We start from the raw sequence: 25,917 nt of genomic DNA, 5'->3' as shown, positions 1-25,917 counted from the left end.
GTTTCATCATGATTTTTGGTCAATGATAGGCACACAGAGAGAGAGAGAGAGAGAGAGAGATGGTGAAAACACCCCCCAAACAAACACCCAAAGATGAAAAGAGTTAGAAAACAACCACATCACATCTCTTTTCAAAAACAAACACATAATTATGGCGGCCCTGCCCCTGCTGCACTAGTGGCAAGACTGGTGTTTTGATGTGCACCTCTAAATCACATTACACTGAGCCAGTAACATTTTTTATGCCCGTAAAAAGACATTTAAAGCCAATCCCTTTAAGAGGACAAGAAAAAAACAATTAAAGACTAATAGCTTCTAGAAGTCTGGAATCTGATAATTTAATGTTCTATCTATTTCAAGTGGTAAACAGCTATATTTGGTGTAAATATATAAAAGTTTCAAGTTTGTTTTTGAACAACTTGGAGAAATTATTGATGCATGTGGTTTACCATTGTTGTTTCTCTACAACTGATAAAAACTTTCTGGAAATCATATCCAACACACTTTAGTCCAGTGTACTTAAATATGTACTTAATCTACTACAATGACTGATGATGAAATGATTCCAATTGACCTACATAGAGTATTTGATCTTTATCTAATGTGAGTGACTTGCAATCTGCTTGTGGTGAAAAAATATTCATTATTTGTATTATTAGGTTTCATCTAGCCCCCCCCCCCTCCAAAAAAAAGTCAATATGTACTGTGCACATATTGATTTGGGCAAAACATAGCATCTCATGTGATGTAGTTTGAACTGGGAGGTTGGCGGCAGGGCCAAATCCGACACTGATTACTTGGCTTTGGCGAGTATGAACCTCAGCACCAGCCTACCAACAAGCAAAGGTGAGAGTCAATGAGCTATTAAGGCATTCTGTGATTACATAAGGCGGCAGTGGCTTCATTCACGCTCTGTAAATAATTGTGTCATTGCACAGTGAGCTCGCTTCACCACTCTGGATTTCACACCATGTCCAGCACTTCTTTCAAAAGAAACCAAAACACAGAATCGATTCAGAGGCAGCGATGAAACCGTTTCTGAAAAAGGTGCAGTGTTTAAGCTCACTGAGCATAAAGGTATAAAGGTGTTTCACCAATAACTAAAACTTCTTGCATTGTACAGGGACATTATCTAACTTACAAAATCCAAACAAAGTTCTAATTTTCAGAGCGGCAAAATTGGTGAAGCAAAAGCGTTCCCCAAAAATCATCAAACTATTTTTATATTTTAAAAAAAAGAGTTCATTCTTACTTGTGGAGAAAACGACTCTAACCTTGTTTTTGCTGCCAACTGGCAAAACTAATTTTGTGTAAACTTTACCATTTACTAATAATTCTGCACCACTGTACCATATCCATAACACAGAGGATGGATAAGTTACTGGACCACAGGTGAATTCTTTTGACTCTTTAGTAGTTCATGTAACCTCGGTGTTAAGCCAAACGAGCCATTGAGGAAGCACAGCTGTCCAAGTGGCTGTGGGCTCTTGACACCAGCTGCAGACTCTTGTGCAGAAAGAGCCACCAGGTGTCAGGAATTTCACGCTCCTTCCCTCCTCCACTGGTTCCCACTGCAGCCTGCTGAACCATTACTGGGTTGGATTAACACCGGCTGTTCTTCCTTGGTGCTGCCGTGGGCCCACAGCTCAGCACTCCTTATTGCTTATTGACTGGTGCCATCTCCCTCGTACAAGACAGAACAAAGTATGTTTGGACATATGTTTTGGGACATAAACATATTTGCTATCTTCCTGAAAATAAGATGAGAAGGTCGAGTCCATTCTCATGTTGGTTCAAAGCTACAACCAAGATCACATGGCGGGGTCATGAGCCGAACAATGTCTACGAGCGATGATTTATGGTTTCCTGGCAACCTCAGCGATGACGAGACTTGTGTTCATCAGCTAGCTTTAGAGGTACTGATTTCAGTCCAAGCAAAGCTAAAGACCTGTACATACTCCGCAAGAACAGAGAAATTTGTTCTCTCTCCCAGGGCTGCAAGAAAAAAATGACGTCATTCTTTTCTTGCAGCCCTGGTTTGGGAGTTCTTGCGGCTTGTTCTTGACACATCATCTGGACAGAACTTTTTTCTCATGTGGTGTCCCAGAACTATTGTGTGATTGGTCAGAAATTTGAAGTGGGCGTGGTTAATGCAGATAAGTGGAAATTTCTAAAGTATGAAATGTCCTGGCCAGAACGAACTTTGTTCTTGTTCTTGCCACCTCGAGAAAACTAACAAATGTCTCTGTTCTTGCGGAGTATGTATAGACCTTTACTGTCTCCTGACTTTAGAGTTGTACCAATCTTCTCATGTAACTTTCAGTAAGAAAGGAAATACTATTTCCCAAAATGCCCGTCTGTTCATGTAAGTGTAACCTGCATGGTGTTCTATTCAGCCTCTACGTGTTCGAGTGGTCAGTTCTTTTATCAGAACAGATGCCAGCAACCATTAACCCAGACATTATATTTTGGTAGATTTGTGTCCAATAGAAATACTTGGTACAGTATTAGGAATGTACTAGATGTATGAAACAACCTCTTTTCCAACCTTTTTTCCTCCCCCCTCCTTCCTTCGTCGTTTTCTCCTTCCTCCTCCTCCTTCCTTCCCTCCCCCTTTTCATGAGTGTGTTAAGGTTAACTGGGATGTAAACAGATAGAGGGAGGCCTTCAGAGTAGTATTTATACCTCCCCCCCACCCATGATTTGTGTTCATGAGCATGTTCATATAGACAAATACAAACACACACAATCAGACCAGGCAGCCATACTTGCAGCCCAGACAACTGCTAACAATTACAACAATTAGCGGTTCGGCATTGCCAGCCAACCACACTGCCTGTTTATAATGTGATTGAACACAAATGTCATAACAGAGAAGTTTTGAGACAAACAAGATGCATTATTAACATGATGCCTGAAAGTCAGGTCTGTGCTAAACTATGGAAAAGAGCACAATGGGGGTAGATTTACAGACGTTTCAGCACATTTGCTGAATCCTCTGCATGTTAACAGGAGGCTAAAGACAAAATCAAGAAAGAAGAGGTCAAATGAGTGTGTCATGACACAAAGCCTTAACGGCTACAGCTGGATTTAGCAGCTCTAACTGGATTAAATGCAAACTAAACTCGCAAGTGACTGAAATAAGGTTAGTGGGCATGAACTAAAGTGTGTGTGTGTGTGTGTGTGTGTGTGTGTGTGTGTGTGTGTGTGTGTGTGTGTGTGTGTGTGTCATGACCACTGTCTTTAAGAAGGCTTAAAGTAATGATGCTTGAGTTTCATTTAGCTGCTTCATTTTCAGGATCCTGGTATTCATGCTGACTCACTGTCACACTGTCATGTGCAACACATTAATGTAACAGCAACATGATTAATAACACCTGCTTTTCAAAATGTGACAAGTCAATAGCTGTATTCAAAAGCACCTACTAGATACTACTGACAACACCAGCATGAGGTATGTACTCTATACTGCAGGCTGCTTTCAATAGTAGCATGCAGCATGAAACTGTTCTGTCTGCCCGTCATGCACACATTGTCACAAGATAGTTCAAAAAATATATTTGTATGAAAACTAACGCCAGCTGCATATTACAAATCTGAATACAAATATATGACTTTATATACTGTAATATATTACAAACATTGAAACACACTATTATTAGTTATTAAAACGATTATTGATGCAGAAAAACAAATAATCAAATGTTTTATATAATTACTATATTAATAAGTAACAGTGACTTTTCAATAAATCCAAACTACAAGGGAAAGGTATGAGCTTTGAGGCTCCATAAACTTCCATTACATTGGTAATTGGTAATTAGATCAAAAAAAAAAAAAAAAATCTAGTGGAGCTGCAGGCAGTGCAATAACATATGTGAATATAATATAGCAATACATGCAAAATCAGTGACCATTGTAAAATGTTGCTCATTTAATGTTTCGGTATCATAGAGGTAAACCAAATAGATTGTTAGAAAGGTGTCAACCTGGCAAATAACATATCTCAGTGTGAAGATGGCTCCTGCTCTGAGCTACTGACCTCTGAACCTTTACCTCAGAGCATGTTTGAGGGCTACATCATAAGGGGCTACACACATGGACCAACTGTTATAGAGAGCTCTAATTCTTCAAAAACTACAATTCCCTAGAGCTGCACCATACAATTAAATACAAATTGGCACGTCGGTTGTAGTTTTTAGTTTATAGGGTCGCAAATAGGGTCATAAAAAGATATATCAAATTAATATATCACACATCTAGTATGCCCAAACCAGTAATTACACTGCATGATGATCCACGTTAAGAAAATATTGGTGTTGGTTTGTGCATGACTGTTTCTATGTGTTCAAGATGCAAACTATTATTCTTTAGCACAGCAGGTTATTCTCTGACAGAGACGGTTAAAAGAGGACAGTGCAATCAAGCCAATATGCTACTATATAATATATATCTCCTCCATGTTGGGTTCTTCTTCCTCTCTGTTACCTCAAAGATCAACATTGTCAAAAAACAACTTGCCAAACAATCAATGCTGCATTTTCTTCCCAGCAGATGAATTCACTGGAATCAATAGATTTTTGATATATAGAGATTTGCTGACATTGTTAGGTGCAACAAAAAAAGTTTAGATTGCCTCCAGCCCCTCTGCGACCCTTAAGGATAAGCGGTATAGACATTGGATGGATGGATCTTAAAGATTATAGAACGCTACAAGTGTCATTGACTGGACCAGATCCCATTTTTAAAACAAGACAAACTGATAAAGAAGATGAAGATCCTGAATGAGTTCAGTGGTCTTATAGTGGATCGACAATGATCCAACTACATCTGTCTCTCTATGTATGTCCTCTTAAAGCTCTCCTGTCATCTGTCTTCCTGGCATGCAGCAGTCTATCCTACGCTGGGACTGAAGCCTCCTCGGCAGACAACGGCCCTAATTTCATTAATTATAAACCAATATGCTGCTGGCAGCCCCTCTGGAGAGGACTTTACCCAGTGCTGGCATCTGTTCAGCACAAACACAGCAAGGGATGAAGGGATGGAGGGAGGAGAAAACAAGGACATCGCTGACTCCCACCTTGGGTGAAGCATGTTGCTGTGCAGTGGAACAGACGGGGGTTGGAGGAGGTGGTTGATGGTGTTTTAAAAGTTCATGTTTCCAACAAGGAATGCAATGCAAAACAGTTTCATCCAGATAAAGAGAATATGAGAGGAAGTTAATGAAGAAGAAGCCCTTGATCACAAGAGGGAGGACCTTTAATGGGAAAGGAACTCGCCAGATAGATTTCTGGAATTTAACAAGACCTGACCTGAGACTTTCCATAAACTAAACTATTCAGAACTTGTGGAGTTTTCCTTTGGATCTTAATTATATTCAGAAAAACTAGTCAGTACCAGTTTGCTAATTTATGTTTTGCTCCGCCCCAATAATTGAATTTCTTGTTTCTTGTCCCACTTTTCTTTCAGCTTGTGGTGTCATCTCCAATTCTCATTCTACCTGCTTCTGAATGAAATCTTCCCTCTCAATGCTTATCAGGGCTTTCTGTGTGTTGTTGGATGCCACAGCCGATTTCCATTGGTTTAGCTTGTTAAAATAAGAGTCACTGACGCTGCAGATGAGAAATAAAGTGGTTAGTTGTTGTTTTGTATTTGATGTAATAGTCCTTGTGGTGATGTGGAGGCACATTTGCTTCAGCAATCTATATCAACAGCACTACTTGGACTGCCAGAACATACCTAGAACTACTTGGAATTACATCTTATCTATAATCAAGTAAAATGAAATCAGCACAGTAACATTTCCTAATAATAAATTGAGCTTTAATATTATAATAATATTAATATCCGATCAGAACTTCAACAACAGGAGCCAGTAGCACTAGCTATTCAGAAATGATAACCCTTACTGTGTCACAGAACAGATACACTTACATTTTAAAGACAGTTTAGGGCCATTTAACACTTCACTTCACTTGTGGCAACCTGAAAGTGTGTCCTTTGGGAGAAAAACTGATTTGCAATCAATCAGATTCTGAAATGATCATGAAAGACATTAATAATAAGACAAAGAAGAAGAATGTAATATTGCAGGAAATCAAGGTAGAAACTAGTCAATACAAAGAGCTAAGACAAAAAAAAAGTAAAAGCTTCACACTTCGCTCTTTTGTTTGCAGTGGGAACTCAAACAGAAAGGCAAATTTCCCCGACAGCATTTGTGTCTTAAACGATCTTGAGGATCTTTCTCATTTTACACAGTCAGACCTCATTGGCAAATTCACCAAACAATTAACAAGAGCTGGAAATGAATGACAAGTAATGGTGTGGCCCACATTACTCAGATGAGGAGAAGCAATCCGGAGAAAGGAGGTTGTAATGATGGGAAATGTGCAAAAGGCTGAGGGAAAATGACTCTCTGAAAAGAAGGTTTACAACTGTATCCACAATAATATGGATGTGTTCTAGAGGAACCTGAGAACATTTGAGATACTGCTGCCCCTATTACATGTTGTTCATTCATTATTGGTATTGTCAGCTATGAATTGGGTGCTTTTCTCTTTGTTCAGTTGCTTTGTTGTGGTTTGAGGGAAGAGGAGGATGAGGTGGGGGGGCGTAAGATGCAAATTAAAGTGTTTTGGAGCATTTTGTTGCCAGTCATAGAGAAGTTATAGCTGTATGAGGTTTGAATGTAGCATCCATGGTTACTCCATGAGGCTGGAGAGTGGAAAACTACCAATGTGACATGGATCATGGTCTTTCCCACCTGTGAGCTCCGTCTATCTTAATCTAAAAGTTTATAGATATAAAGCTCATAATATTAAAGGGAATAAATTAGAAAATCTACAGTTTAGGTGAAAAGCAAGAACTCTTGAAAGACATTTGTGGTTGTCCGTAGGTCAAGTATTCTTTTGAGAACTCTTAAAACACACAGTAGAGACTGAGCATAAGATTTGTCCTCAAATATGTCAAGCATCACTTATGTGTCAAGTAGGAAAAAGCAGAAACCTATTTTCAGGATCAGTCAGAATGTGAAATACTTGGACATTTGTATTCACAGAGAAATGGCGCCGCTCTGTGGAAAGTATGTAGTACCGCACAAATAAATCTGAAAACTTAACTCTGCTTCAGATTTATTGTACTTTCCGTCCCTTGTTATAATTATTGTAAATTTGTGTAAGCGTTCACTACAATTTAAATGTAAGTTAACACGTTTTTCACTTCACTGAAGGTTCCCAACTCGATTAAGCCGCGTTTAATTCCTGCTGATCTCCATTGAAGTGATGATGTGGTCACTACAACGACGCACATTTCCAAAAGAAAATAAAGGGGGCAGAAAGAAGAAGACATCTGCGGGGTGAATATGTAATTAATAAATACCTTTCAAGGTACAACCTGCTGCTAGATACCAGATTTTTTATTAAAAACCCTGAGGAGTAACATCCAGAAAGAAGGGTAGTTAGCAAGGCCGTTAGCGGAGGTGTCTATGTAGTTAACGTTAGCTTAGCCGCTAGCTTAATTGGCCATGATTCACCTGCCCTGACAACCAACATACGTCTTTTAAAAGCCAGTAAGTGAAGCAGGAGCACGTGGGTGTGGAAAAGAAGAGTCAGAACACGGTGGGTGAACCGTCAAAGCCGTCAACTAGAAGTCTTTTAGTTGATGTTAGCTGTTTATCGTTACTAAGTCCATCGTAGTCCATCGTTACTATGGGCAACGTGAGATCGCTGGTAAACAAGATGGAGGAGCTAACAGCGTTAGCCAGGAGTCAGGTGGAGCACCGGGAGTGTAGTCTGGTGTGCTTTTTGGAGACATGGCTGCATCAGGACATTCCCGACGACGATGTTTCCATTGGTGGCTTCCAAACTGATGCTGCTCATGTTACTATCAAGGAGCCCGGACATTGAACTGTTTGCTGTTGGTCTTCGTCCACGTTGCCTGCCACGGGAGTTTTCACATGTTGTCATGGTGACTGTTTACGTTCCTCCTTCTGCCAACCCGACTTCGGCGTGTGACGTCATCCACTCCGCCATCGCTCGGGTACGTGAACTGTTTCACCAGAGAGGAGAGGACCCTGGACTCTGGACTCACCTGATTTACTTTTGTGTTTGAAGGTTAGTCTTATTCTTTTGGAGCTGTGTAACAAAAAGCAATTTCCCCCTGGGGATTATTAAAGGAATTCTGATTCTGATTCTGATTTATGGGAATTCGCGCTAGCAAACCGATGTTAGCCTCATACAACCTTGACTAGCCAAGTCAGTGTAGCATTTAACGGTATTTGGTAGCTATATAACGTCAGATGAGCTCAAATTCAGTGTGATGTTTGGCCTGAACATGAGGTGATCTAAGGCATGTTTCATGCGTTGTATTTGCTGGTGGTTGGTATTCCCATGCTAATAATTTTTGATTGATAGTTTATCCATGTTTTAATTGATATCTCAAGTGAAACATTGCACAGAAATTGACAGTTGGTGTTGGTTATATCGTGGACATGTTTAATGTCATCAAATATGCTAACTTTGTAACGTTAGTGGTTACCATAGCAACAGACTGTTCAGATACAAACAAAACATAACTTTGAATGCTTGAATTAGATGGGTGTCAGCGTGTTCGTTTTTTTCGATGAAGGACAGGCAACTTCTCTCATTTGAGGTGTTTTATTTTCTGTGTGAATAAGTATTGATCTTGGCCAAGGACTCAGTCTGAGCTCTGAAAACCACAGTCAGCAAGCTGTTAGTCTGTAGCCAACAGGTCAAAGAGTGAGCCCCGAACCACATATGCAGTAACAGTATATACATTCCAGCATGAATACAATTATTTTTGATTGGTTGTCTAGTTGGGGAGTAACCGCGGTTTAGACTTGGCCCTCCCTTCGTTGGTGCACAGGCTGGTCCCAGCCTCTTGGCATCACGACCTTGATCCAGCAGCCGTACCTGTAACAAAGTATCCTCCCTAGTGACCTTTCCCTATCATGTGGGAGCTTCTTTACAATGGAGTCTTTCTGAGAGCATCCTCCCCTACAGCTATCTCATCCTGCTGTTACAATGACAGCCTTCCACTAGCCTTGCCCTTGGAGCTTCCAGTATATGGTGTAAGAGGGAGTTTATGAGGTGTGTATTGTAGTGCATGTAAGCGTGCTTGTACTTTCTTGCCATAAATGTCCCACCTGATCGTCATGTGTCTGACCCTTCAGAACCTGGGGCCAGTGCTTGTTCCCCTCTTTAGCAACTATGGGGTATGGCTCTTCCCTGTGGCGGTGCATTGCATTAATAAGTCTCTCCCTGCTGATTGACACAGTACATACATTGTCAGTAAGAACTGAGCTTCCAATGTTAGCATTACAAATGATTCTAATGATTGGTTATATAGTGTTATTAGTTCACTCACAGGTCATGTAGTTAGTTCAAATAAAGGTTATACAGTTTGTGGTAACGTTAATCAATACATTAATAGTGTTAATTCAAATCCAGTGTTCTGTAATTGGTTATATATGATGTTGTTAGTACTTACTCTGTTACATATATATTTAGCGCAGTTAGTACAAATTTGAGGCTCAGTATTGTATAATTGGCCTTTTAAAAGTAGTGATCAAAAGTAATAATAAAATTCCCCACAAATCCCTCCTTTCACACCCTTTGGGTGTGAATCCACCAGACTAGTAATCAAAAAACCCTGGTCCCTCCTTTCGCCCCAGAGTAGAGGTGTGTGAGGGCTGGGACACGATGACATAATCATCGAGGCACTCCTCCTCCTCTGTCAGCATAGTCATTTGGTAAGGTGGGGGCTGAGGAGTCTCCTTGGCGAGTGCAGTAACTATCAGGTGATTTACCAGTGTGCGAACACAGGGGATGCAGCAGCAGCCACACAACACGAGAATAGCACCGAATACAGCTATGGAGACAAGAATGGACATGAACAGATCCTTCCATTTACCAAACCAAGTGTCTAGCATGGAGCTGAAAGGGTCATTAATCCCTGCATTGTCAGCCAGCTCCTCAGACAGAGAAGTGAGTCCCTGCAGGGCTCGAGTGATAGAACCGTCAGGAGCAGTGTTATTGGGGATGAACGTGCAACAGGCAGAACCAAACATCTTACAAACTCCACCCTGTTCAGCTAGCAACATGTCCAACGCCATCCTGTTTTGCCAGGCCATCAGGCTGGTCTTGTCCAATTGCTCGTGTAGACCTGCAACTGCATCCCTGGTGTAGTTCACAAACCTCTGCTGGTTATAGTAAATGTAGTTAATCCAATCAACATTCTTATTGACGGTAGACCACCAGAAAAACATTGACTCAAAACCTGCAGCTATCTGATTGCGTGCCTTATACTCATCTGGGACTCCCCGAGGGACCCCAATGGCGTCAATATAGATGGATGGATTGAAACTCCCTGGCACAATGGAGCGTGCGGAACGGGGGCTGGAGGAGCCCCCCTCCTTCTGCAGGCTCTGAAAGGCAGATTCAGTTAGAGGCAGAGCATAGAAAGGCATAACCAGCTGGACCAGAGCACAGATCCCCACCCAGTTCTTAGGCAACACAGGAAACAAGGTCCGCCCGCCACAAAACCACCAAGTGTCAGCTCTAGCTGTGGTCATGTCATTCATGCCTAATGGGATGGACGTGGAGGCGGTGTTAACATCAATCGTAACATTACACCAAGTCAGGGTTCCTACCTCCACGCCAGAGTCTGCCTGCCGCCGGAAACACGTGTAGTTGGCTGCGAACGGTGTGAAGGGAGGCGGGATAACTGTTGTTGGAGAGGCAGGCAGCAGGTAATGCAGGGTGCGACATCTGATGTCATTCGGCAGGCTGGGAGAGGTGAACAGCTGAAGCATGCAATCAAAACCAACAGGGTCATTATACACAGTGAGTCTGAACGGTACAGTGCCCAACACAGGCCTGGCGGGAGCACATGCAATACAATTTTTGACTTTCAACTCTGCTGCCGAATACATCACCCAGTCCAACCATGCATTAGCCTCTGTGAAGCCTGTCTCCACGGCAACCAATTGCCTAAGAGTGGTAGCATTGAGATAGGTAACGAGGTTGGTTGGTTGGCAATTTTGGGGCCTGGGAGTGTGTTTGGCAGTACCTGTTCTGCTGTCCCCTGCCGAAGCCGATCTGGGTCTTATGTTGAAGTAAACCCATCCTTTTGGATCTTTGCCTGAAACATAGGCTGCCAGAGTGTACAAACGAGAATCACATTTTTGTGGGTTACGTAATGTGAAGAGGATTGGGTTACATGAGGTTAGACCACAGTCGTTAGGCACTTGTCCTTTTACCACCGTCAGCCTTCCCTTTAAATCATAGCAATCATCCCTCTTAGGAATTTTGTATCCCCAGTCTGCTCTACTGGTTGTCCAGACCGCCTGGGGCCAGACAGAACACAGTCGGCTTGCTCTGCTGTTGCTGTACACCGTGCACACATACTTATCTGACCGTTGATAGGCTTTCGCGACAGCAACACTTCTACAGGGGATCACAGAACAGAAATCTACCACTGCCGTTTCAGTCACTCCTTCAGTGAATGTTATGTTCACTGCCTGGGGATACCAGGTGATGGTCTCCCTGGGAGACCATCCACTGACTCTCCTGGTGACTCTGCGTTTGGGGATCACCTGTTGAGACAGTGGGAGGGGTGTTACAACAGCTGTGGATTGCCTTGGTGTGGTGGGGCATGGGACTGAAGTGGCCACATCCAGAACCACGTGGTGCTTTGGCATTAGTATTTCCCACATCAAGGGAAATCCCACAATAACAACAATGATTGCGAGCGCGCCCCAAAGTGGTGGGTTGTCTTGTATGGAGGCTCTCATTGCCCTAAGCGGGCTGGAGTACATGCTTGGTTATCAGATGTGCCTATGTTTTGGAAAGATCAGCCAAATCACTTTTAACCTCTCGTAATGTCTGAGAGGGCGGGTCTGCTGGTACACAATGTGTGGGGTGGTGCCAATTTGCTCCTGCTTTACCTTTTACCTGGACAGCATGTGAGGTGCGCTCAGTTACCTCCCACGGTCCAGACCACCTGGGTTCCGACCACATTCTCTTGTGGACCTTCACCCGTACCCAGTCACCCACTTGTACCTGTGCAGGAGGCGGGACAACAGCTGCTTCTGGTCTCTGCTCGACCTGTTGGACCTGTGTAGACAAAGCTCGAGTAGGGTCAGTCAGAGATTTCATGTAGTCGTCACAGTCAAATTGCCACACATCCAACAGGGGCGTATGCCCCGCCTCACTGGGAGGACCAGGCATAGGCCGACCTGTCAGCAGCTCATGTGGACTTAAGTGTGTTCTGCTGCTCCGAGAACTCCTCATGGACATTAGTGCTGTGTCTTTCTCCGCGCCTTTTAACCCAACTTTATAGCTATATTTTGCAGTCAGAGCAGTTCAGCAGGAGCACAACACACTCAATCCCTTCACTCAGTAGCAAATCTCCCCCCTTTTCTATCTTCTCTCCCTTTTTTTTTTTTTTTTTTACTACCGGAGAGTCACTGTTCAGCTGTGAGCGGACTCTCCCCCCTCCTTCTCCTCCACTGTCAGCCGGTCCTGTTTTGACGTCACAAAACCCGCTTTTGCGGAACTGCTCCTTAGTTCTACTTCAATGGAGCTCTAACATCCACAGAAAATACAAAACAGTATCCAAAATGCATCAAGAACACACACAAGACTTGTAAAAAAAAACTACTAAACTACAATATGGCGTGGCTTTCAATTTGACCTTTTTAGGACGACCCAGTGCACCACACTGGAGGTGAGACAACAAGGCACTCGTCAGCTACCATGCGTAACTCACTCACCAACATGCCGTTCCAAACGGGCCTGGCAACTGTCCCGCAGGCTCTCTACCAGGTCTTTTGCACTGGCCTCGTCAATCCTTAATTGTAATTTTAATTCTTCAGCAGGATAAGAGTCGCATCTCCCGCAGGCGCTGGCTCTTTCCTCTGGTATACCTTTATTTTACTACCACACAAACTCCACACGCCGGAGGAGCCCCTCTTTAGGGTAATTTCTTTACTCTAATTCTTCAGCTGCATTGGGGTCGTCACAATCCCGCAGGCGCTGCCCCCGCTGCACTGGTATAGTTATTTAGTTCAGATCCCCACTCTTAGGTGGAGCCCCTCGCCGGGGGATTTTACTCTTTATTCTCTTTTCAGGCCTCTTCTTTATCTCTTTTTCTCTTTACACTCGAGGTTTTTTCACTACTTTGGCTTAATGCCAGTTATATCACAACATTATTCCCACAGTAGGAAACATCACAGTCCAGCTTTTAAATTCAGCAATGTAGTTCTCTTTGCTTACCTCCAAACACTCACACTAAGGTATTTGCAATACTAAACTATGCAGAATTTGGTTTATCACAACAGGTTTCTGCTTACCTTTGAGATGTGGGCCCGTGTGAGTGTCCAGAGGGTCGCAAGGAGATGTCCAGGCCCTGGATGGCGGGTCCGGGGACTCTGCCCGTCGTCCTTTTCCTCGAAATCACGTCGGGGTCACCAATTTGTCAGCGTGTTCGTTTTTTTCGATGAAGGACAGGCAACTTCTCTCATTTGAGGTGTTTTATTTTCTGTGTGAATAAGTATTGATCTTGGCCAAGGACTCAGTCTGAGCTCTGAAAACCACAGTCAGCAAGCTGTTAGTCTGTAGCCAACAGGTCAAAGAGTGAGCCCCGAACCACATATGCAGTAACAGTATATACATTCCAGCATGAATACAATTATTTTTGATTGGTTGTCTAGTTGGGGAGTAACCGCGGTTTAGACTTGGCCCTCCCTTCGTTGGTGCACAGGCTGGTCCCAGCCTCTTGGCATCACGACCTTGATCCAGCAGCCGTACCTGTAACAAAGTATCCTCCCTAGTGACCTTTCCCTATCATGTGGGAGCTTCTTTACAATGGAGTCTTTCTGAGAGCATCCTCCCCTACAGCTATCTCATCCTGCTGTTACAATGACAGCCTTCCACTAGCCTTGCCCTTGGAGCTTCCAGTATATGGTGTAAGAGGGAGTTTATGAGGTGTGTATTGTAGTGCATGTAAGCGTGCTTGTACTTTCTTGCCATAAATGTCCCACCTGATCGTCATGTGTCTGACCCTTCAGAACCTGGGGCCAGTGCTTGTTCCCCTCTTTAGCAACTATGGGGTATGGCTCTTCCCTGTGGCGGTGCATTGCATTAATAAGTCTCTCCTTGTTGATTAACACAGTACATACATTGTCAGTAAGAACTGAGCTTCCAATGTTAGCATTACAAATGATTCTAATGATTGGTTATATAGTGTTATTAGTTCACTCACAGGTCATGTAGTTAGTTCAAATAAAGGTTATACAGTTTGTGGTAACGTTAATCAATACATTAATAGTGTTAATTCAAATCCAGTGTTCTGTAATTGGTTATATATGATGTTGTTAGTACTTACTCTGTTACATATATATTTAGCGCAGTTAGTACAAATTTGAGGCTCAGTATTGTATAATTGGCCTTTTAAAAGTAGTGATCAAAAGTAATAATAAAATTCCCCACATGGGCGAGGCTGACATTTATTTTCCCAGTGCAGTATGGTATGATGACTGGTGAACAGCACAGGCTATGATCTTTGTTCTGTCTGCATAAACAAAAGTTGACAAGAAACACAATTAATAGGAAAGCCTTCCTTCTCCGATAACCTGAACACACTCTCGTGCAAAGACATATACAAATGTCTTAGTTGATCATATAGCCTAGATTCTATCTACTAGCTGCAGGTGCATCAACTTTGTCTGACTTAAACGACTTAAGGAGCTACTGCTTACTGTTTAGTTTGCTGGACTTCAATGACAGATCAAGAAGAAGCTGTTATTGCCTTTTCCCCCACAGTATCTATAAAAAAAACCAGCATGTATTTCATTTGCTTTGTTCTTGCTCTGTGGTTTGCTTGCTGTCATACAAGATGATGCTTGTGTTGTTTCCTAGTGACCCAAGTATGACAGTGATGCCTCGTCATGTTCTTCTCTTCTCTCTTAGAATGGCAGCAGCTCCTCCAGCCTTGGTGTGTTACCTCGAGAACACCACGATGACAGCCTAACTCGCCACAGCCCCCGTCTTGGCACTGCTATCCCTAATCAGATTTTCGTCTGAGGAATTGACTGCAAGGTGAGAGCTGCAACTTGGCCCAGACTGAGTGTCTTACTGTAGAGTAGACACTAGAGGGCAGCAAAGCATGTCAAAAATCTAATGTCAGGATAAGATTCCTGTCATTTCTCCTCTGGCTAATAAACCTAGAAAATGCCAAAATCGTAAAAAAAAATGTATTGTCAAGACCAGACATTACCTACTTAATGGAATCAAAACTCAGTTTTTAGTGTTCTTCTAAATTCTGCTTTACAGGTAACAAATGGCGCTTTTCCACTAGCACCTACTCGCCTCTACTCGACTCGACTCGAGTAGAGTAGTGCTAAAACTGTGTTATGGAAAAGCACCAAAAGTGTCGATTGGGAACCACTTGTTTCTTGGCTTTGTCAAACTGAAGTTACTTATCACTTTCTCCTGTTGCCTCATCTTTTAACGCTGCACAATAATCTGAAATTGTTCATTGTGGAACAAATGAATGAAGTCAAACAGCAACCATCTTGTGGGGTGATAACATTCAAAAATATATATGTGTGTGTTTGTGCATTTTTATGAAGGTTAATGAGGGTGACCTCCGACATGTCTTCTCTCAACATGGTGCAGTGAAAGAGGTGAAGATTGTGAACAATCGCTCAGGAACTTCAAAAGGGTGAGATAATTCTCTGTCCTTTGATTTCCAACATTATTCACAGATTTACTGTTAAAGTTAAAACGGTTTACTTTGATTCTGTCTCTTTGGACAGGTATGGGTTTGTTGCATTTGAAAGTGAAGATGATGCATTGAAAGTCCTTCATGAAGTGAGTAGAAGCAGGCCATTAAAGTATCTTGCAACTAAATGTCCTGGACATGTTCAGTATGATAATGCGGAGTATATCCCACACGTTCTAGTCTAATGTGGCTGCTATATTAAAGGGTAATGGAATTTGTTTCAAAGACAAGAAGCTCAGCATTGGTCAGGCTGTCCGCAAGATGCAAGCCTCAGGACAAAGTAAGTTTGCCGCGATTTTTAAAATAAAACAAGCTTTAAAAAAGCCCATTAAAAGGCACAGGTTTACTGTATTGTGGTTTCTTTGTTTGTCTAGTTAAGAGCACCCCCGTAGCCGGCCTTGACTCTGCCATACCTCTGCTGACGTCCTGTGGGGCGCTGTGCCTGACCACATCCACAGGCTATCCCAATACCTACTGCGATGGGGTGTCCTATTCCCACTGCCCCAACATGAGCCCTCCTGCCCACCACTGGCCTGTCAGTTCTTACTCATACCCATATAACACTACACATAAATAACAATAATTAACCATTGTTGATTTAAAAAATCTGCTTATCATTTCATATGCTTTTCACATACCAATTTCTGAAGCTATGACAGCAGGCCTAGCAAGAGCTTGAGTTTTCTTGCTGCCTTTTCTTTGAAACAAGTAAAAGAAATAGAAACAGATATAAGACTAGTTTGATGATATGAATATGAATGATATGAATATTCCGTTATGTGTGATTTATGTACGTTTATTCTTTAGCAGCCTGCTCCTCCAGTAGTGCTTCCTCAGTGCAATCGGCCTGTTTATCACCACTATCAGCTCAGCCCTTCAGCGATATGTTGCTTTCTCATCATGTCACTATTTAAGAAACACAGCAGGGGTTTGACTTTTATTTCTGCTGTCTTCCTACATCACCCTCTCTCCAGTGTTTCCCAAACCAGTATCAGTGGAATATCTTCGAGGTAGGTAAAATAAAGCCATTCATTCTTTTTAGTCCAGGTGATTTTGGCCAATTCATCTTTCATCAGTGTTTTGTTGTCCAGTCACCCATGCCCTCCAGTCCAGCCGTGTACTCCCAGCAGTCAGAACATCTTTACCACTCTGCCGATGGAGGCTCTGTCCAGCCTCCCCTGTCGGTCCTGGAGGGCGTCACACCAGAGGTACAGATTCACCACGGAAATTCAAAACACGTGTAAGTGCAACTCGTTTAACTTGTTTGGAATACAGAATGTTTGTTGAATGTAGAAGTTTGTTGGTGGAGAGACAAATATTGAGTTTACAACTAAATGTTATGTTGTAACATCTGTCTGATTTAAGAGCTTGCAAATGCAAACACTTCCTTTTCTGCTTTTTTTATGTCTAAACATCCACACTTGTTCTTAACTGGAGCGCACGTTGGTCTCTTCCTATACTTTTACAGTTGGTAGAGCCCACGGTGCACCAGGTTTACCCACGGTATCCTCAGAGAGCTGAAGGAATGACGCCCTTTGTTCTGCAACATGATCCTGGAAAAGTAAAAGGCCTGTTTTTTATAACCAAACACACAAATATCAGAGGGGGAAATCTGTTGTAAGAAAGATATTATGCATAAGTCGCCGCCATCTTGTCAACCAACCTTTAATTGGAGATCAAACCCAGAAGGGGTAGAACTCCATCGAGTTTCTCCTGGTTTATAAGATTTATTTGTTGTCTTCCAAAGTGCTTAAATGATCTAGAAAGATGAAATAGGCTGAAATGACTGAAAATGATGTGCAAAAACATGAGCCCAGTCAGCCACATGGTGGTGCTGTAGTTAAGGCCCAAAAATGCATGCAATGCATTTTGGAAATAATGATAATGAATGTTGTTTTCTAAACATGCTGTATTTATAAAGGTAAAGCTGAAACGCTGGTCACCCACATCTGCGACCAACATTTATCACAAAGTTTGGCGTAGAAATCAGCCTTACAATCCAGGCAACATGCCCGTGTATGGTCTCCAATAAACGGCTTCAAACAGCCTTTGAATTCAGTTTGATTCCCACTCCTTTCTCTGTTTTTGAGCATACACATTAGACTGAGACATGATGAGCTAGTTAGCTAGATTAGCTTATGTCACAGAGAGGCACACACACAGTGGACGAGGTGAGTTAGTGACTGAGGCTGTGTGGCTCAAATTAGAGATGTGACGTTCGCGAACGAGTCGAGTCTTTGAACGGCTCTTTTAAGTGAATGATGAGAACCGATTCGCAGTTGCGAGCCGTTCGTTTGCAAACCGTTCTTATATGCAAATTGCCTGCTCTGCCTTCATGTGTCACCTGTGTGCCCCACGAGTCTGAGTTGTCCACGCTGCCTTCACCTGAACGACTAATGACATGAGTTTGAGTCGTCCACAGCACGCTCCATTGACGTAAACGCAGCTACAGATGCGCAGCATTAGGGGAGGAGATATTAGTGAGTGCCGCCCGACTGGACTGAAGAGATTTACATTCAGGGAGCAGGAGATATTAACGATTGAAGAAATGTTATTTGTTATTGTTTCCATTGTTTTGATGTGGATTCGAGTCAAGGAGCTGAGTTCCTGTTTGTAAAGTAGTTCAGGTGAACACACACCAGGTAGTTTAGTACAATTATGCATTCACATTTGTATCATGTCCTAATTTCTATTCTAGTTTTATTTATATTATTTTTATTTCTGTATTGTTAAAATGTTCATGTGTGGAAAATTTCACACTAAAGTTATTTTGCATGGAAGTTATCTGCAGCCTGCATAGTTTTTATTGTGCCACAAAGTTTTTTAGTTGAGGGGAAAATTCTAAATAGTGATCTCACTATCAAAGCATGTTGGTATGGCACCATCTTATGGAATGATTACACTGAAAACACAAGCCAAATGAAATTATAATCAATATTTCAGAATAGATATGTATAAATTTGAATTATTCTGAACCAAATCTTATTTTACAACTGCTACCAGTGATTGTTTCCTTGATGAAAACAAGTTACCCATGGTTGACTTCTAATAAATAAATAAGTAAATATAACAACGAGTCAGTCGTTTGAACGGCTCTTTGAAAGGAACGGCTCCTCAAGATCCGGCTCCCTTCAAAGAGCCATAAATCCCATCTCTAGCTCAAATGCAATGATTTATTTTAGTGTTACATCAGCGGCGGTTCTGCGCGTGCGCGATTCATGAGCAGGAGTGGAGTGGCTCTCCTCGGTCCTCTCTGCGGCTGCGCGAGGCTGCTGCGAGACCTTTGGGAGGGGGAGGTGGAGGGGCTAACGGTCACACCTGCTGCTAGTTAAGGAAATTAGGAAAGTCGCCTGATTGGCAGCACAGGAAATGATGTCAGCACACTTCCGCAGCAGCAGATGACTTAAGAGCCTGAGCGGATCGTTGGCACGTTTTTTGCTGCTCGTGTTTCTGCAGCTCGTTTTTCTGCTTCAAAAACATGTTTGGAGGAGGAGAAGAAAACTACCAGAGGAAAACATCACGAAGACGCTGAGTTGGGTTTGGTTAATGCGGTTAGTCTGAGGCTGAATGGCCGAATACAAACACAAAGAGAACAAACACATGGTGGTAACAAGCTAGCTAATTAGCCACTTAGCTAACGCTAGCTAACCATGCTAACAGCCGCTACATTCGGACCTGAGAACGTATTTTCATACCTCCTCGTGTGTAAACGTGTGTTGGTATGACAACGTTCCTTGAATCCTTGAAATCTAATTGTATTGAAATGTCAGTAATCACCATTAATGTCAAAATATTTTATTTGCCGTCTCAAATAGTTACTGAAGTTTAACAGCAAGTTGCTACATCAGATGTGTGCAGCCTTGTTCAACATGAAGGTGATACAGCTGTAACTTCTGATCACTTATTGATTGATTCTTTTTCCTTTCATGCTTCAGATGGGCTGGTGTTCACTGCTGAGGAGCAGAGAAAGAGTCTTCCTGCCAGTATGTGTTGGGAAAGAAGCACAATGGTTAGTAACTTTAATTAAAACTTAAATCATTGATTTCTACTATTTGATATATTATAAATTATTGTTGGAGCTAGCTTGTGATTCTATGACCTGATTAACATCTTTCACTTTTAAAGTGTCTGGAGGTTCATTTGTGTTTGTTTTTTCCAGATGGTTTTCCCAAATGAAGATAAAAACCCCTGAAGATCTTCTAAATGCGACAGCGCAAGATGGTCTATCTCCACCAGTGTTTCCCAAAGTTGGAGTAAGATTTTATGCAGCCATTTTGCTCATTATGCACTTTTAAAAAATTAAAGTGTTTCAAACTCAAACAATGTTTCTTTTGGCTTTGTATTTTCTACTTGCTTCTAAAGTGGTCTTATGTTTACACATACAATTTCACATTACACTCAATCCAGCACCAGTAAAACACAGGATTCTGCTCCAAAATAAAATGGCCAGCTGTGGCTCATCCTTCTATCAGGAGGTCGGGGTTCCAGCTCCATGGGTCAGTGTGTGAATGAGGTCATGGAAAGGTGCTATACAAATGCTGACCATAGGTGGATCCACAGCTTTGCCTTTTCAGTGTAGTTAAACCAAGGCAAAAAAAAAAAAAAAAAAAAAAAAATCACAAAATAGAAAACAGGAAACAAGATTTAAATTTTTTTTTTTTTTTTATTTAAAATACAAGACAGTGAAGGTGCTGCTTGGCTCACTGGACATCCAGCAGGAACATGGAGGCAGATCCTGTCAGAGGAAGACTGAAGAGGAGGTGCTGGTCTACTTTTACCTCAAAGTAGTTTCTGACAATTAGCTAGTAACTCTTGCAGCAGCAAAAAAGTAAACACAACAACTTGCACTTCATTTTACATGTCTTTATTTAGAAATCAGTGCTGTTTGGATCCACGGTTGATTCAGGTTCTCCTGGTGCATCCTGGGAACACACACAAAAAAAAAGTTTTTTTCTTTTGCCGATACATGAAGATGCTGCAGAGGAGTCATGTTGAATGCATTAATACTTACTACAGTCTGCTACTTTTCCACAGGACCTTCTGTTTGGATCCACGGCTGACTCAGGTTCTCCTGCTGCATCCTGGAAGACACAAAAACACCATTACTTTGATCAAAGTGTGACCAGACAGAAGGTTAAACTTGTTCTCTTCATTTTAAATAAAGTGACGTGACAACATCCTGTGTTCAGATTTACTGATTCCTCATCTCTTCCCACCAGACACCTGGAAACTTTTAGATTCTACCTTTACAAACTAGCACCAATAGAGAGAATTATCTACTGCAAGAATTTACAAATCTTCAATGTTTGTGCTCCAATTCCAACATTTAGTGCCATTAACATTAACTGTTAGTGTGTTTTCTACCTGGAAACAAGTAGTTCAGGAAGAAATCAGTTTGATGTGGGAGAAAATAAAAGCTCACATTTCCTGTCTAAACACATTAATGTGATGTTCTAGGTAAAGTTGAGCGTTTTTACCACAAGCTGTTCCTGTCACAGGTTCTTCAGCCCAGACTCAGGACACGCCACCTGCAACGGAAGAGATTTTCACAATAAAACTACAGCTCTTTACCAAAGTAAAAAGGAAATAAATGACATTATAGATGAAGTTCACCTGCAAACACAGGCGAAATGTGATGAAGCTGCACCTGATCTCAGCCACAATAAACCACCAATTTGATGCTTAGCTTTTGGTCTCTAAATGAATTTAATCCGTTCCAAACAGGCCACATGCTAATGCTACATGCTAACACTAGCCAGCATGTTGCCACTGATTAGCCACAAGGTGAAACTGATCAGTGATTATTGACCCTGCAGTCCGGTCATTAGCAGCAAACTCACTGCGACACTGAGCCTGAGCTTTAACTCTCCTGCTGCTGCAGCTGCTGAGTTACAGAAAACAGCTGAGAGGCCTGATGAGGAACTTCTAGATGTTCTAGTGCAAACACAGAACATTAGAACCATCAGTGTTTATTACAACAGTAATCTGGTACTTTGGTTCTCAAACAGGTTCATCGGCCACAATGAAACCACCAATATAGAAAAATGTATCAGCTGTGCACCTTAGCATGGTTAGCTAATTAGCTAGCTACTGAACACCCATTTGTTTGCATACCAAAACCAACTCCGCGATGTTTTCTTCCTCTGGACCTCCGAAGGACTGCATGAAGCACAAAACGAGCCCAAGCAAAGCGTCCCGGTGTTTGCAGCAGAAGGAGAAGAGCCGACTGGCGCCGGGTGAGTCAAACCTTCAGACTTTTATAGTGATGGACACACCATGCGGCAAATCACGTGGGAGGACACATTAGGATCATACCATTATGTAGTAGGGGAGACGCTCTGAAGACAGGAAGTGAGGTGGTACAGTCCAGGTACAGAGGACATAGTGATGGCTGATCGAGGCTTTGTTGAAGTTCGACACTTAATTGAAAAATGGTTAATTACTCGAGGCTTCAATGACACCGCGCTCCAGTAGGACATCTAGTGGTCAATAAGATGAAGTGCACTGGAGACGTGTCATTTCTTGGTTCATGGACTGTTTGGGCTTTGATTCTCCATCCTCATTCCTGTTCACTACACTACATGGCTGTATGGTTTCAAGCTGACACAATGAAATAGAAAATAAGCATGAACTCATGTTGTTGTCTTGTTTGACACGTCTGGTTGCAGGAATGAATGAATGAATGTCTTGTCACTGCAACGGGTTTAATGAAATTGAAAAGTAGTGGGCTGTAGCTGTATACCTGACATCAAGTCTGAATAGCCCATAGCTGAAAAGATGTTGAATAGTGGGCGTTCAGTAGGCTAGCTGGCAAATGTGATCTCATTTCAAATGTTTAATTAGTTTCAGTAAAGTGGGGGTGCTTGTGTAACTGTTTCTGAGTTTTCATGAAGAGAGAGTCCTCGTCTGCTGCCCCCTTTGTGCCAGTAAACTCCAACACCACAAATCTGCTCCCCCCTGCAGAAGAACTGCAGCACCCAGCTGTGCAGGGACAAGTGGCTCCGACCGCCGGGGTCAAAGTCACTCTGTTTCACCGGCAAATACAGCAAGAGGTGAAGAGAGTCGGAGGAGTTTCCCCTGAGCTGCTGACCACGCAAGATGGAGATGGGGACACGTACGTACAGGTAGGTGCATCTCAAAACATTCAATTCAAAAAGTGAAACTCATATACTATACAAGACCAAAGTCAACGCAGCCGTCTACCAGCACATTTTAGAGCACTTCATGCTTCCATCGGCTGACCAGCTCGACGGAGATGCCGAGTTCCTCTTGCAGCAGGACTTGGCACCTGCCCACACTGCCAAAACTACCAAAACCTGGTTTATTGAGCACGGCATTACTGTGATCGATTGGCCAGCAAACTCCCCCGACCTGAACCCCATAGAGAATCTATGGGGTGAGAGAATAGAGACCCCAGACCCAACAATGCAGACGAGCTGAAGGCCGCTCTCAAAGCAACCTGGGCTTTTTTTCAGTCGGTTTTATGTAATATTCTAATCCTGACTTTGGGGTTTTCATGACCTGTAAGCCACAATCATCACAATTACAACAAATAATAATAAAAATAATATTTCATTTTGTGTGGAATGAATCTATATAGTATATGAGTTTCACTTTTTGAATTGAATTACAGAAATGAATGAACTTTTTCACGATATTCTAATTTTTTTAGATGCACCTGTATTAGAACAGAATAGAATAGAATAGAATAGAATGTCTTTATCGTCGTTTATAGAGGTACAACGAAATTGAAAGTGCAATCCACTTTAAGTGCCATAAAAAAGTCTAAAGTATATAAAAGAAGTACCCTGAATGACAATAATATCTAAAAAAGCACAAAGTGCAGAGTATAAAACAAATAAAAAACATCTTCATATAAATAACATCCAGCAGCATCACACTTCTATTTAATGTCCGGCAGTGTTTAGTTATGGCTCTTGGGTAGAAGCTGTTTTTAATCTGTTCGTACTTCAGTGTCCGAAAACGTCTACCAGAGGGCAAAAGTTGGAACAGTGAAAAGCCGGGGTGGGTCGCATCCCAGCCGATCTTCCGCGCCTTCCTCGGACAGCGGGAGCTGTAGACTTCCTCCAGGGAAGGTAGAGGGCGGCCGGTGATCTTCTGGGCCATGGTGATGACCCGTTGGAGCGCCTTCCTGTTTGCTGCCGGCAGCTGGAAAACCACACGCAGATGCAGTACGACGGGATGCTTTCTATGGAGCATCGGTAAAAAGACACCAGCAGTTTGTGGGAGAGATGGTTGTTCCTGAGAATCCTCAGAAAATAGAGTCTCCGCTGTACCTTTTTAATGACGGCTCTGGTGTTGGCGCTCCAGGTCAAGTCATCCTCAATGTGCACGCCCAAGAACCGGTGGTTGGAGACCCTCGGCACACAATCCCCACCAATCAACAGGGGCTGGATGTCTGTTTTCCTCCTCCTGAAATCTAAGACGAGCAGTGGACAAAGTCGCCAGTTTAAACCAGTCATTCCTGGCAGGGTATTAAAGACTGAACACTAGTTAGCAAGCAAAGAGGTTGAAATGGGCAACTAAAAGTGGCTGACGTAGTCCAACACCGAAACAGCTCACAGTCATGGATAAACAGTCTGAAGTCATTTGCATGTGGATGTAATCTAACTGTGTCGTTTCTTCTCAAACTGCCAGATTTGTCCACAGAGCCGTGGCTCAGGGCAGACGGGCTCTGGCTCGTGCGCTCGCTGCCCTCTGGGGCCGCTCTCCTTTGCAAGTGTGTGCTGAGAAAGGCCACTACCTCAGTCTGCAGGTGAGGGTCCACTGTGAGAACTTCATCACAAGTCTGGAGGCGACACCGGAGTTAGTTTGAGCCTAGAGCTTAGAGAAAAGGAGGGTCAGTGGTCACTCCCAGTGCTGCTTGCCCCTGACTGTCCCATCATAGACTTGGTGTATGACAATGACCAATTTTTGTCCGTTTTTATAATTCAGGAGCACAAAGTGTTGTGGTAACAGCACCTGTGGCACAAGGAGCTCCATTATACCTCCTATAATAAATCTGTAGGGATTAAAATCCAAAGTGGAAAGTAAAGAGATAATATAAAGAGAGAACAGATGAAAAGACAAAACAGTGAAAAAGAGAACATGAGTAGAGGAACAGTGATAAATAGTGCAAGGCCAACTACAGGAGGAAAATGGAAGATCATCTTCAGCGGAGCAACACGAGGGAGGTCTGGAGAGGTCTCAAATCCATGTCAGGGCAGGAGATAAGCAGTAGGAGAGACCCTGAACCTGGAGACAGAGACTGGGCCAACAAGCTAAATCTGTTTTTCAACAGATTTGATAATGGGCCCACCCCCCCCCCTCCCCCTCCCCCTCCCTCCCCAGCCTGAGCACAGACCAGCCTACCCCCAGCTCCTCACCACCACCATCTCCGGGGCCCTCACCCTCCCCCTCACTTCCACAACCACCTCTGGTCCTCTCACCTCCACCCCCCCACCCCCCACCACCTCATTGGCAGCTCTCCCCCTCCCCTCCCCCTCCCCCTTCTCCCCCTCCTCTCTTCACACCAACTGTTGATCAGGTGAGAAGTCAACTGAAGAAGATCAAAGCCAGGAAAGCCACGGGCCCTGATGGCATCAGCTCCAGACTCCTCAGGGACTGTGCAGACCAGCTCTGTCAGGTGGTCTGCTACATCTTCAACCTGAGCCTGAGTCTGGAAAAAGTTCCTGCCATGTGGAAGACTTCTTGTGTGGTTCCAGTTCCTAAGACCTCGCGCCCCAAGGAGCCCAACCACTTCAGACCCGTGGCCTTAACCTCTCACCTGATGAAGGCACTTGAGAGGATCGTCCTAACCCATCTCCGCCCCCTGGTGAGCCCACACATGGATCCCCTGCAGTTTGCATATCAGCCTGGAATTGGGGTGGATGACGCTGTCATCTACCTGCTGCAGAGATCCCTGTCTCACCTGGAGGGCAGTGGAAGCACTGTGAGGATCACTTTCTTTGATTTCTCCAGTGCCTTCAACACAATCCTACCTCCACTGCTCAGGGTGAAGATGGAGAGAGCGGGAGTCAGTGACCAGCTGGCTGCATGGGTCACTGACTACCTCACGGACAGACCCCAGTATGTGAGACTGCAGGACAGTGT

At 43.1% G+C, this 25,917-nt stretch overlaps 1 pseudogene; it reads left to right on the top strand.

The window, feature by feature from the left end:
• The first annotated feature begins 812 nt into the window (after positions 1-812).
• On the top strand, positions 813-20,913 carry LOC139223953 (protein boule-like; annotated as a pseudogene).
• The last annotated feature ends 5,004 nt before the right edge of the window (positions 20,914-25,917 follow it).

The sequence above is a fragment of the Pempheris klunzingeri genome, chromosome 24 (assembly GCF_042242105.1).
Source record: "Pempheris klunzingeri isolate RE-2024b chromosome 24, fPemKlu1.hap1, whole genome shotgun sequence".
In the NCBI taxonomy this organism is placed as follows: domain Eukaryota; kingdom Metazoa; phylum Chordata; class Actinopteri; order Acropomatiformes; family Pempheridae; genus Pempheris; species Pempheris klunzingeri.
This window is presented reverse-complemented; position numbering and strand designations above follow the sequence as displayed.